The sequence below is a fragment of the Trachypithecus francoisi genome, unplaced genomic scaffold, assembly GCF_009764315.1.
Source record: "Trachypithecus francoisi isolate TF-2019V2 unplaced genomic scaffold, Tfra_2.0 Lachesis_group20, whole genome shotgun sequence".
Classification (NCBI taxonomy): domain Eukaryota; kingdom Metazoa; phylum Chordata; class Mammalia; order Primates; family Cercopithecidae; genus Trachypithecus; species Trachypithecus francoisi.
Genome location: NW_022681466.1, coordinates 59,723,891 through 59,736,107, shown reverse-complemented (window position 1 = coordinate 59,736,107; position 12,217 = coordinate 59,723,891). Strand labels below are relative to the sequence as shown.

General features: G+C 42.1%; 1 long non-coding RNA gene across 1 annotated transcript in view; it reads left to right on the top strand.

Annotated features, from left to right (window-relative positions):
- LOC117067677 overlaps window positions 1-4,228 on the top strand; it is an 87,424-nt gene extending 83,196 nt beyond the window's left edge. Inside the window, exon 3 of the long non-coding RNA XR_004430822.1 lies at window positions 2,036-4,228. This is a non-coding gene — a long non-coding RNA (uncharacterized LOC117067677). The remainder of the gene's footprint in view (window positions 1-2,035) is intronic.
- Window positions 4,229-12,217: the final 7,989 nt, after the last annotated feature.

Sequence of the window (12,217 nt, the reverse complement as noted above, 5' to 3'; positions counted from 1 at the left end):
GGCTAATGGTGAATGAATTCAGACACTCCTGGTCTCATCTCTGTTGAAAACTAGAAGTCTTCACTAAGCCAAGAAACTCCCTGGGGCTTAAGTTCTAGCCTTAGTAGAATGACCTTTGCAGATGGAAATAACAGCACACAACTCTTGAATTGACGCATAAATAGTTCCAACCCTAAATATCCTCCTTGATAAAACCACATGATATTGGAAATTTTTATTTTGTAAACAATACACTCCGAGCAGATTTCCCGCCATAGGAGTTCTAACCTAATGACAAGATTTGCCCCTAGTTCAGAGAAGGGGACAGCAGGGAAAGCCCTGGACTTGAGGTTTGTTGCATTAGGAAGTGTAGTGGATACAAGGCTTTAACTCCCAGAGCCAACCAGCTTCTGGGGGTGTTGGGGGCTTCCAGCTCTCAGCTAAATCCTATTCAGAGATTTGCTCTCAGCTAATGGGAGTCACCCAAGCTTACATCTTCTTCCTAGGCGCAAATCTATCCAATAACTGGTTCTGGGGATGGGAGAAAAACAAGGCCTGATCTCATCTCCTTAAGGCAGGACAACTCTGAAGGATTATCCCAGATCCAGAGTTCCCTAGGATTCAAGGTCAGAAGAACTAGGGTGAGGCAAGTGAAGAACTTGACTGAGATGTGAAATTTAAGGGAGAACCAAAAAATCTCAAGAAACAACACACATATTTAAATCAATATTTTAAAAGCTTAATGCAAAAAGTTTATAATAAAGTATTACAATTTGTGTGCGTGTGTGTGTGTAAGACAGAGTCTCACTCTGTCGCCAGGCTGGAGTACAATGGTGTGATCTCCGCTCATTGCAACCTCCGATTCCCTGGTTCAAGCGATTCTCCTGCCTCAGCCTCCTGAGTAGCTGGGATTACAGGCACGCACCACCATGCCCAGCTATTTTTTGTATTTTTAGTAGAGACGGGGTTTCACCATGTTGGCCAAGATGGTCTCGATCTCCTGACCTCGTGATCTGCCCACCTCGGCTTCCCAAAGTGCTGGGATTACAGGCGTGAGCCACCATGCCCAGCCCAAAATATTTTATAGGGCTGTGGGCATGGTGGCTTTCTCCCGCAATCCCAGCATCTTTGGAGACCAAGGAGGCAACATGGCTTGAGAACAGGTGTTTGAAACCAGCCTGGGCAACATAGTGAGACTCCATCGCTACAAATGAAAAAAATCAAATCAAAAATTGGCTGGGCGTGGTGGAGTGTGCCTGTAGTTCCAGCTACTCAGGAAGCCAAAGTTGGAGCATGGCTTGAGCCCAGGAGTTCGAGGCTGCAGTGAGCTGTGATCTCATCATTGCACTCCAGCCTGAGCAACAGAGTGAGATCCTGTCTCTTAAAAAATATAATCATAAATTTTTAAAATATGTCGTAAAGGCAAACCCTGACAGGGTGGAGATTAGGGCGGGGCGAGTGAGGTCAGCCATGTAAATACAGGGTTGGATTTTGCCTTTTATTTGAAATTTTGGTTCTTTGATCATCATGAATGTTTTTTACATTAGTTTAAATGTTTGCATACTGCATTAAAATATGTATCTTGATTACTGAGTTTTCTGGCACCCCTGACATTTTGCCCTGAGGTGAGTGCCTAACATGTCTTACTCTGCTTGAATCTGCTGAGACCTCGATGGGAAACACATCACAGTTTAACTTCTCCTTATGCTCTATCCTGCTTTCCTCACTCCTTTGTAGGAATTATTTCCGAGCCATTACCCAGAAAGCCTCCTACCCTGAAACCCAACATTGGCAGAGTCGGTTTTCTAGAGGCCCCCGCCAAAGACAGGGAGATGACTTGGTAGTTTAGAAAGTTTATGGTTTAGACAAAGCTAAATGCAGTTTCTGAATCTCAGTTTTCCTCTATTGTCAAATGAGAAAAGTAATTCCTCTCTCTCATTTAATCCTGGAGCGCTAAGAGGAGTCAATGAGCTATCCCAGGCAAAGAACTCCATTTAGTGGTTTGTAGCAAATAACAGGTGTTCAGGAAATTGTATTATCCCTTCCTGTGTTTCAGTTTTGCCTTTCCTAGAGCCCCTAAACAGGCTGAAGTGAAAAGCACCATGACCTGTCACTACAAGACAAGAAGCCTCGGGAGAAGGACGGAGATCCCCTTTCATTGGTTTTGCTGAGTTTCCCAAGCTCCATCCTCCTACAGTTAAATCAACACTCTTTATCCTTAGGCTGCTGATAATCTCACTAACGGCTTCCTGGTAAGATCTGTAATGTGTGAGGTCTTCCTTCTTAGTTGTTTGCAAACATCAGTGATTAGGGACAATTAGGGACTGGTGTGCCTGTCATTCTTCTCCTTTCAGCTGAGGAGGAAATCCTCATGCACCGTTATCAGGAATGAGACATTATCTGCCAGCTGCAGTCTCAGGAATCCACGGGTTGGTTCAGTCGCAACTCCAATCTCACTAGCTTTATCTGTGTTCCCCAAATGCCTTAGACTATTCGCTTCCCACTGATAGGGAAACCTGGCATCTCATTTTCTCAATGTCCAGACAAAGATTCTTACATAGCAAGAAACTAAGATAGGTGTTACGGAACGTTGAGGGAACCAGAAAAGCCAAATAGAGGACCCCCTTCGTGGGGCTTCCAACATGACAATAGACAAAAGAGAAGAAACGTACATGTAAGAGACAAGCAAAACCCAGCACCATCACTTATGAAGGATGTCCTCATCACCCCTCCTTTGCTGCCTGTCAAAACCCGTGAGGGCTCATATGACACCTTAACTATTAATTAATCTTCGTCCCTCCTACACCAGCACCTCGCCTCACCCAGGTCAGAAGCCATCTCTTTATATTTCTATAGCTTAAAATGCTATTTTTGGTTCTAGATGCTTTGCCTCTAGATTCGGATGCCTACATCCATATTGTTGTATATTTTTTCCTTTCTATCTTTTCCACAATGTTTTTTGTTTTAACTTTTAAGTTTAGGGGTACAAGTGCAGGTTTGTTCCATAGGTAAACGTGTGTCATGGGGGTTTGTTGTACAGATTATTTCATCGCCCAGGTATTAAGCCTAGTACCCATTAGTTACCTCTTTCTTCTCCCACGCTCCACCTTCCAAAAGGCCCCAGCATGTGTTGTACCCCTCTATGTGTCCATGTGTTCTCATCATTTAGCTCCCACTTATAAGTGAGAACATGCGGTATCTGATTTTCTGTCCCTACATGAGTTTGCAAAGGATGATGGGCTCCAGCTTCATCCATCTCCCTGCAAAGGACATGTTCTTGTCCTTTTTTATGGCTGCATAGTATTCCATGCTGTATATGTACCAAATTTGCTTTGTCCAGTCTACCATCAATGGGCATTTAGGTTGATTCAATTTCTTTGCTATTGTGAATAGCGCTGCAATGAACATACATGTGTAGGTGTCTTTATCATAGAATTATTTATATTCCTTTGGGCATATACCCAGTAATGGGATTGCTGGGTCGAATGGCATTTCTGTCTGTAGGTATCTGAGGGATCGCCACACTGTCTTCCACAGTGGCTGAACTAATTTACACTCCCACCAACAGTGTCTTAAGTATTCCTTTTTCTCCAGAACCTCACCAGTGCCTGTTATTTTTTGACTTTTTAATAATAGCCATTCTGACTGGCGTTAGATGGTATCTTATTGTGGTTTTGATTTGCATTTCTCTAAAGACCAGTGATGCTGAGCTTTTTCTCGTGATTTCAGCCACATGTATGTCTTCTTTTGAAAAGTGTTCATGTCCTTTGCCCACTTCTTTATGTGGTTGTTTGTTTTCTTTTCTTGTAAATATATTTAAGTTCATTATAGATGCTGGATATTAGACCTTTGTCAGATGCATAGTTTGCAAAATTTTTCTCTCGTTCTGTAGGATGTCTGTTTACTCTGTTGATAGTTTCTTTTGCTATTCTACAATGTTTTGTGCAAGATAAGTGTTTAACAAATGCTTGTAAATGAATGCCTGCACCAAGAAAGTCCAATAGCTATGAATAAGGAAAGAAAGGACAAGTTCCAGCGGAGGTGATTTTTTTTTTCATTTTCATTTTTTTAGACAGCTTTTGAAGGAATGGGGTAGCATGTTCTTCTGTAGCAGGAGTTACAAATTGGACCTCTAAGGGCCTCATTCAGCCTATCCACATGGTTGCAGCACTGACAGAGTGTTTTGAAATTTTCAACTCTGAATACTTGTAGATAACATATGCATTCCACAGTAAGCTGCCTTTCCATCACCTCATGCTGCTCTCAGCATCTATGGCACACGCCTGACTCACGGGCCGTTTGAATTTGAGTTCTGGCTCTGCAGCCTGCTGTCTATAGCACTTCCCTCTCCAGAGTAAGTTCTCCCTGTCCAAAGCACGTTGAGGATTGTGTAAACGTGTGAGTGTTTCTCTAATTTCTCTAGTCTTCTCCTTCTTCTTCTCATCCTCATGCTCCTTCTCCTCCTCCTGCTCCTTCTTCTCCTCCTCCTCCTTCTTCTCCTTCTCCTCCTCCTCCTCGTTCTTCTTCTTCTTCCTACTTCCTTCTTTCTTCTTCTTCAGACAGAGTCTCACTGAGTCACCCAGGCTGCAGTCCAGAGGTGTGATCTCTGCTCACTGTGACCTCCACCTCCGAGGTTCAACTGATTCTCCTGCCTCAGCCTCCCAAGTAGCTGGAATGACACCACCACACTCGACTAATTTTTGTATTTTTAGCAGAAACGGGGATTCACTATGTTGGCCAGGCTGGTCTCAAACCCCTGACCTCAGGTGATCCTTCTGCCTTGGCCCTCTAGTCATCTTCTTAAATGTACATTAAGATCTTTTATTTCTAGGCCAATACCAAATCTGGGGAAAAAAACATAGCAGTCGTTGAGGGACAACCAAATAACAAGGCTTTATTCCAATTAATCCTCACAACGACCTTGAAATTCGGCATTTTCATACCCGTTTTACATATGAGTAAACTGAGGCTCGGAAAAGTGAAATAACTTGCCCAAAGCTTCAAGAGCTGGGAAGCTTGGGAAACAGGAATTCAAACATAGATCTGAGTGCTTCCCATACCCTTAATCGTCTCATAATTTGGAATTGCCAGGGAGGCAAGCAGGTGCGTAGAACGTTCATTTCCACAGGCAGAATTGCAGGGCGAGATGCGACACGTGTTTTGTGACACGTGTCCTGAGCAGCACAGGGGTCTGCATACAAGTAATTTCTGTTTCTCTGCAGCCAGGCAGGCGAGTCATGTGCAGATAATCCAAAAATAGTTTCTAATTTTTCTTGGGATAAATATAAATTTTTGGCAACAGGCACCCCTTTCAACGTGTGTTTTGATTAGAGTTACACGAAAAGGCATTTTTATTCGCTGAGGGTGTGCCAACTAATGGGCAGAAGGGAACTAAGGAGAGTGCCAACTTGATCTCCCTTCTCCCCTCCAATAAAAGGGCTGTGTACGGTCTACAGAGCCGCTGGTGAAAGACTTGGGGTGGAAATAGGGCACCTGGGCTCCGGCTGACTCTCCACCGCTCTCTAATATAAACCCCAACTCAACCCTCCTCTTTTTACTGATGAGGAATTAAGATCGGGTTGTGAGATGTCTTGGCCAAGATCACATGGCGAAGTAGTAGAGAAATGGAATTCAGAATCTAGGCCCCTTAACCTCCTCTTTTTTCAATATAAATTCTCCTTTCTGATTTTAATTTCAGACAACTCCTAAGTCAGTAATGGTCAATAGCTGAGACAGAGATGTTTGCATATAATTCAAAGTATGGACCCAATTATGAGAGACAGAAAATGGTAGATGGGCAAATCTGTTCTAAGCCCAGAAGCTGGTCTTCCATGAATACCTGTCTTCTGACAACTCATTAGGAACCTGGAGACAGTGGAGAGGCAATTTGTGCAGAGTAGACGGAGCTGAACCATGGGGACAGGCCGACCTGTGTGATTGTGGACACATTACTTAAACTCTCTTGGTTTTTTCTCAACTGCAAAATTCAATTACTGTGAGAATTCATGGTGTGCATAGAAGCATCTGGCCTGGAAAAGCCTCAATGCAAATGGATGGTCTTGTTCCTGTGGCTCAGTGCAAACGAAATCAGAGAAATCAATAAATTAGCATGGAAGGGAAAATAAGATCTATCCTTCCTGCCCCTCAAACTCAAAACCTATACTCTTCTATCCCACAATCAGATGTAAGAGTGGAAATTGTGACATAGTGGACAGGGAATGTGTGAAACGAAAGAAGCAGGAAATGAAGCTTGAGTGACCGAGGTTGACCAAAGTTGCCCAGCCAATGCAAAGAGGAGGGTCATTCTGCCCAGAACAGACAAACCAGTGAGCATCCATGTTTCTACCTTTGAGATGAGACCTGAGAAGGCCAAAAGTTTGCCATTAGCATGTTCTTTAACTGTCATTTATTTGACCTTAGCAGAGATTTAGGAATGATCAGACAAGATTTAGTAACCCCATTTTATAGATAAGGAAATTGAGGCTCAAGGAGGTAAAATAGCTTCTCCAAGTGTACACAGCATGTAATGGTAGAGCTGTTAGAACCTGCTTTACTGTAAGGAACCATTCATATGCCTTGTAACTGCTTTAGGACAGAAGCTGTATCTCATTCATCTGTGCATCCTTAGTGTCTAGCAGACAACAGGGCTTTGATAAGCAGTTGCTGGAGGTATTAATCTCTTATGTATTGTGCTACCATGCATGTATTTGAGTAAGTCCAGTGTTATAAGTCATCTTTTTATCTCACAGAGCATATTACCTCAGAAAATCTCTATGATCACAAACCAAGCCAAGTATAAGTTAGTGAGACAAATATTTATTTACCATATTAAAGACATTCTTTCCATACAAATGTTCTTACATAATCACAACTTTATCAACCATTGAAAAATCAGTTGTAAGCCTGGTCTCAAACATAATCAAGAGGTCTGCCTGAATTATAATTCTTCATGAAAAATTGAAGTTGCTTCATCCAGTGGCCTTTTTTGCAGAGTGAGATGCATTTGACATATTTAGGTGGGAACCTGATAAGGAGTTGAATCAACTGGGGATGTTTTTGGAATTAAAGATGCCAATTTCAGAATTTCATCTGTGAACAGCCCTCAGTCTATGATGTCATAGTTTTCTAAGATGGTATATTTTGGACAAAGGCAGTTCTTTGTGGCCAAAAAAGTTATTTTGTTCCTTTATTTTTTTTTGAGACAGAGTCTCGCTCTGTCTCCCAGGCTGGAGTGCAGTGGCATGATCTCAGCTCACTGCAAGCTCCGCCTCCCAGGTTCCCGCCATTCTCCCGCCTCAGCCTCGGAGTAGCTGGGACTACAGGCGCCCGCCACCGCGCCCTGCTAGTTTTTTGTATTTTTAGTAGAGATGGGGTTTCACCGTATTAGTCAGGAGGGTCTCGATCTCCTGACCTCGTGATCCGCCCGCCTCGGCCTCCCAAAGTGCTGGGATTACAGGCTTGAGCCACCGCGCCCGGCTTGTTCCTTATATGAATTTAACTCTGTCTGTCCGTCATCTTTGAGCCCTTCACCCTTGACTTGCATTTGCACCTATGTGTGATTCTTCACACTGCTCCATTCTCTCACCTGCCTCACTCTCTATGAACACAAGACTCTGGGAGCAAGTGAGGGAAGACGACAGGGAGAAAGGGATCAGCAGTTTTGCAGCATGAAACAGCTGACCTGGCCCTTGAGCATGGGATCTTTTTTTTTTTTTTTTAGACAGAGTCTCCCTCAGTCGCCTAGGCTGGAGTACAGTGGCGCGATCTCGGCTCACTGCAAGCTCTGCCTCCCGGGTTCACACCATTCTCCTGCTTCAGCTTCCCGAGTAGCTGGGACTACAGGTGCCCGCCACTACACCCGGCTAATTTTTTTGTATTTTTAATAGAGACGGGGTTTCACCGTGTTCGCCAGGATGGTCTCGATCTCCTGACCTTGTGATCTGCCCGTCTAGGCTTCCCAAAGTGCTGGGATTACAGGCGTGAGCCCCCGCGCCCGGCTGAGCATGGGATCTTTAACCCCATCACTAACCATGTAAGTTGATAAATAGGATGTAGTTTCATTTCCTGATTCTATGCCATTCTGTAAAGAATTAGAAAAGTCCCTGATTGACATTCTAGTGGGAAAAGGGGGAGGGTGGAAAATGAGAAGATACCAAATCATCAGAATCATTAGAGGGGTATATTAGTTTGCTAGGTTGCCATAATAAAGTATCGCAGACTGGGTGACAAAAAACAAATTTGTTTTCTCATGGTTCTGGAGGCTTCAAATGCAAAATCGAGGCATCACAGGATTGGTATCTCCTGAGGCCTCTCTCCTTGGCTTGCAGATGGTCACCTTTTCACTGTGTCCTCACATGGTCTTTCCTCTGTGTATGTGCAACCCTGGTGACTCTGTATGTCCAAATTCCCTCTTCTTATAAGGACACCAGTCAGGTTGGAGTAGGGACTTAATACAATGACCTTAACAGTTTCATTTAACTTCATTACCTCTTTAAACGCCCTGTCTCCAAATACAGTCATATTCTGATGTACCAGGGGTTAAGATTTCAACATATGAATTTGGAGAGGGGGCACAATGCAGCCCAGAACAGGAAGGAAGCATCAAAAATACCAAAATCAAGCTTCAACTTCAGCACAAATTTTTCTCAAGACATATTTAGACATTGGACACAGGAAAATGGAAAGCTAAGTATGTTTTCTATGAGCAGTCATATGCTGGTAAATGTTTAACAAACATCAGTCAGTGGCGGAGGGGGGAGCCATGATTTGTAGTGTTTGCCAATTTCAGTGGTGTAAATACTCCCACCACCATCTATTTTCAGTTAGCAATGTGGTGTCACTGAACACAGACTTGAGAACACAGATTCACAGAGACTGAAGTAGTTGAATCTCACAAACCAGTGGGAGCTGGCTCCAGCATACCTGCTGATAATTAAAATGCGGAGTGATGTCATGGTGCCCTGGCCTGGCTCCCCCTTCCCACAGATGCCTCTAGTGTAAAGTCTCCACCTATTCTCTACAAGATACTGGATCTCTAATCTGGCAAACTAAAGATCTGTAAATCTAAACATTTCCCATTTCCCTTCATTTGGACCTGAAATATTTGAGTACCAATACTCAAAATCCTTGACAGAGACCATCTCATCTCTGAATACCGGACAAATCATCTGTTCAAATGATCATGAAGCAAAGCAGCAGGATGTGAAAATATCCATCAACCCTCAAAAAGGGAACTGATCTGATAAATCAAAGAAAATTACCCCATTTTAATAATAGTTATTAAAATAATCATGGGTAACTTTATTTCTAATACATATTTTCAAAACTCATCAGGAAGAGTTTACATTTATAAAAATGGTCCCATAGGCCGGGCGCGGTGGCTCAAGCCTGTAATCCCAGCACTTTGGGAGGCCGAGACGGGCGGATCACGAGGTCAGGAGATCGAGACCATCCTGGCTAACACTGTGAAACCCCGTCTCTACTAAAAAAATACAAAAAATTAGCCGGGCGAGATGGCGGGCGCCTGTAGTCCCAGCTACTCGGGAGGCTGAGGCGAGAGAATGGCGTAAACCCGGGAGGCGGAGCTTTCAGTGAGCTGAGATCCGGCCACTGCACTCCAGCCTGGGTGACAGAGCGAGACTCCGTCTCAAAAAAAAAAAAAAAAAAAAAAATGGTCCCATAAAGAAAGCAATCTGACATCAGAAAGTATTTATTAGCAATTTAAAAATGACAGATACCTTTTAAAATGCAGTATATAGCAAATGGATTCTGTCTAAAGCGGAATAATGTAATTACAGTGCAAGTTCAAAAAGTTTCCCTATAACTTGGCATATGAGATAAACACAATCAAGTATTAAGAAGACGAGGAACCCAAGGAGAATGATCCAGAAGATCTAGTAGTTATGTGTAACAAGAATTCCTGAACAATCAAGAGTATTCAAAAGATTAACAGTCAAAGAAATAGAAGAAAATTATTCCTGAACTAATAAACATATGAATCTTCAGTGTAAAGGATTCACCGAGTATTACACAATGAATGAACTGAAACACACATCCAGACATCTTTTGTTTCCCCCTTTTTTTTTTAAATTCAAGTTTTAGGGAGAAAAGGAAATCCCACAAGCATGCAAATATGTTTAATATTTACCCACAAAAGAAAAAAGTCAATTCCACATCAAACTTCTTCTTCACAATACAAACACCGGAAGTCAACTCTACAAATTTTAGGTAAGGAAAAACCATGGCAGAGGGAGATGCTCTCAGACATGCAGAGACTTTCAATCTTCACCAGTACATTAGTCCCTGCAAAATAGACCAGAGAAGGTGCCTGCCCCAAAATAAACAGGTAAGCAAAATCTAAAATGATAATGCAAGGTTGAAGAAGGCAAAGTGTAAATAAGAACAGTAATATTTAGACTAGAGTAAAGCTTCATGGTTTTTGTTAAAATGCTTTTGAAACGAAATGCAAATGTAAGGATAATTCTTGCCAAAAATACTCTATAATGGAAAAATAAATTTTTCAAGCCTAATTATTTTCATCTGGATTTAATATTTTTGGTCATTTCAACACACTTAAGAGACATCATTAACCAATTCCTTCAAAATTTCACTCATCTCTCACCTCTGTTCCCCATTCTTATTTCTAACACCCCAGTACAGTCCCTCATTACATTTCAGCTAAATTACAAAGATAATTTCCTGACTTCTCTCCCAGTCTCCAGTTTTACACACTTCAATCCACCCTGCACAGATTAATCTTCTTAGAACACTATTTTTAGTATGTCATTTGCTGGCTCAAAATGTATATACAAGATGAAATTCAAACTTGCCAGCTTGTTATTCAAAGCCCTCTTAGATCTGTCATGATCCTACCTTTATTTACAGGCTTATGCTGTACTACTTCTCAAAATGAACTCTCCATTCCAATACTGTCTACCTTTCCAATAGCCCTGAAACATTTTTTTTTTTTTTTAGAGACTGAGTGTCACTCTGTCACCAGGCTGGAGTGCAGTGGCACAATCTCAGGTCACTGCAACCCCTGCCTCCCAGGTTCCAGCGATTCTCCTGCCTCAGCCTCCCAAGTAGCTGGGATTACAGGCACGCGCCACCACACCCAGCTAATTTTTGTATTTTTCATAGAGACAGGGTTTCACCATGTTGGCCAGGATGGTCTCAATCTCTTGACCTTGGCCTCCCAAAGTGCTGGGAATACAGGCGTGAGACATATTTTAACCATTTCTCCCTCTGTATCTTTCTGTGTACACATTTGAAGCCTCATTTCACCTCCTTCCACTTCTACCTTCCCTGCTTCAACCTCCAGTTTCAACAAGTCATTCCTCTACTCTCTTTAAATGTGGTCTAGCCCAGTCCACAAAGAAATTTTCCCCTTCAGAATATCCAAGGAATTAGGTGTTATATTCTAATACCTAATCAATAAATCCTACCTTGTATCATTATTTGCCATATATCATCAAATTTAACACTACTGATTGTGAGATAACCCATTACTTTATGTAAGACTAAAAAAGAAAAAAACAAAAAAACCTTTGCAAAGTACAGTGTGACATTCCATTGGTTTTAAGAGGCTTTAGTTTTTTAGCGATAGTAAAAGATGAAAGTATGTGCATCTTCAGTTCCATAAGACACAGTAGGTTTTACATCATTCCTCTGTTCACTCACTAAATATCTCTTTGTTGCCTACCGTGTGCTCAGCACTGTTCACATTGTATTAGCAAACAATGCTGACAAGGCCTCTGCACTCAAGCTCATATTCTGCTGAAGAAAATGACTTTTACCAGCCCCTTCCCATGGATTATAAGATCTTCAGAGACAAAGTACAAATAACGTACTTTATCACCCATAGAATGCAACATTTCTCTGTTTTGCACATAGTAAACACCCTAAAGATTTAGCGAAACAATGAATAAGAAAAAGGGGCACAGGAGATATATATATATACACACACACACACACACACACTCTATTCTAAACTCAGGCACAGGAGAAAACACAATTTGTTAAAAGTAGTTAGACTGTAGGCCTTTCAATATGAATGCCTTTACACTACTTCATAAAATAGGAAGGAAGAAAAAGTTTCCACACGAGTGGGTTGAAGCAATCCTGTTACATAGATGTGACTGTGGGAGGCCTCACAGTCTCTGAGTGAATCGAATGAATCGAGAGAATTATAATTAGTGCATTATTCACACTGATTTATGAAATTACTTTCTTCTCAGTG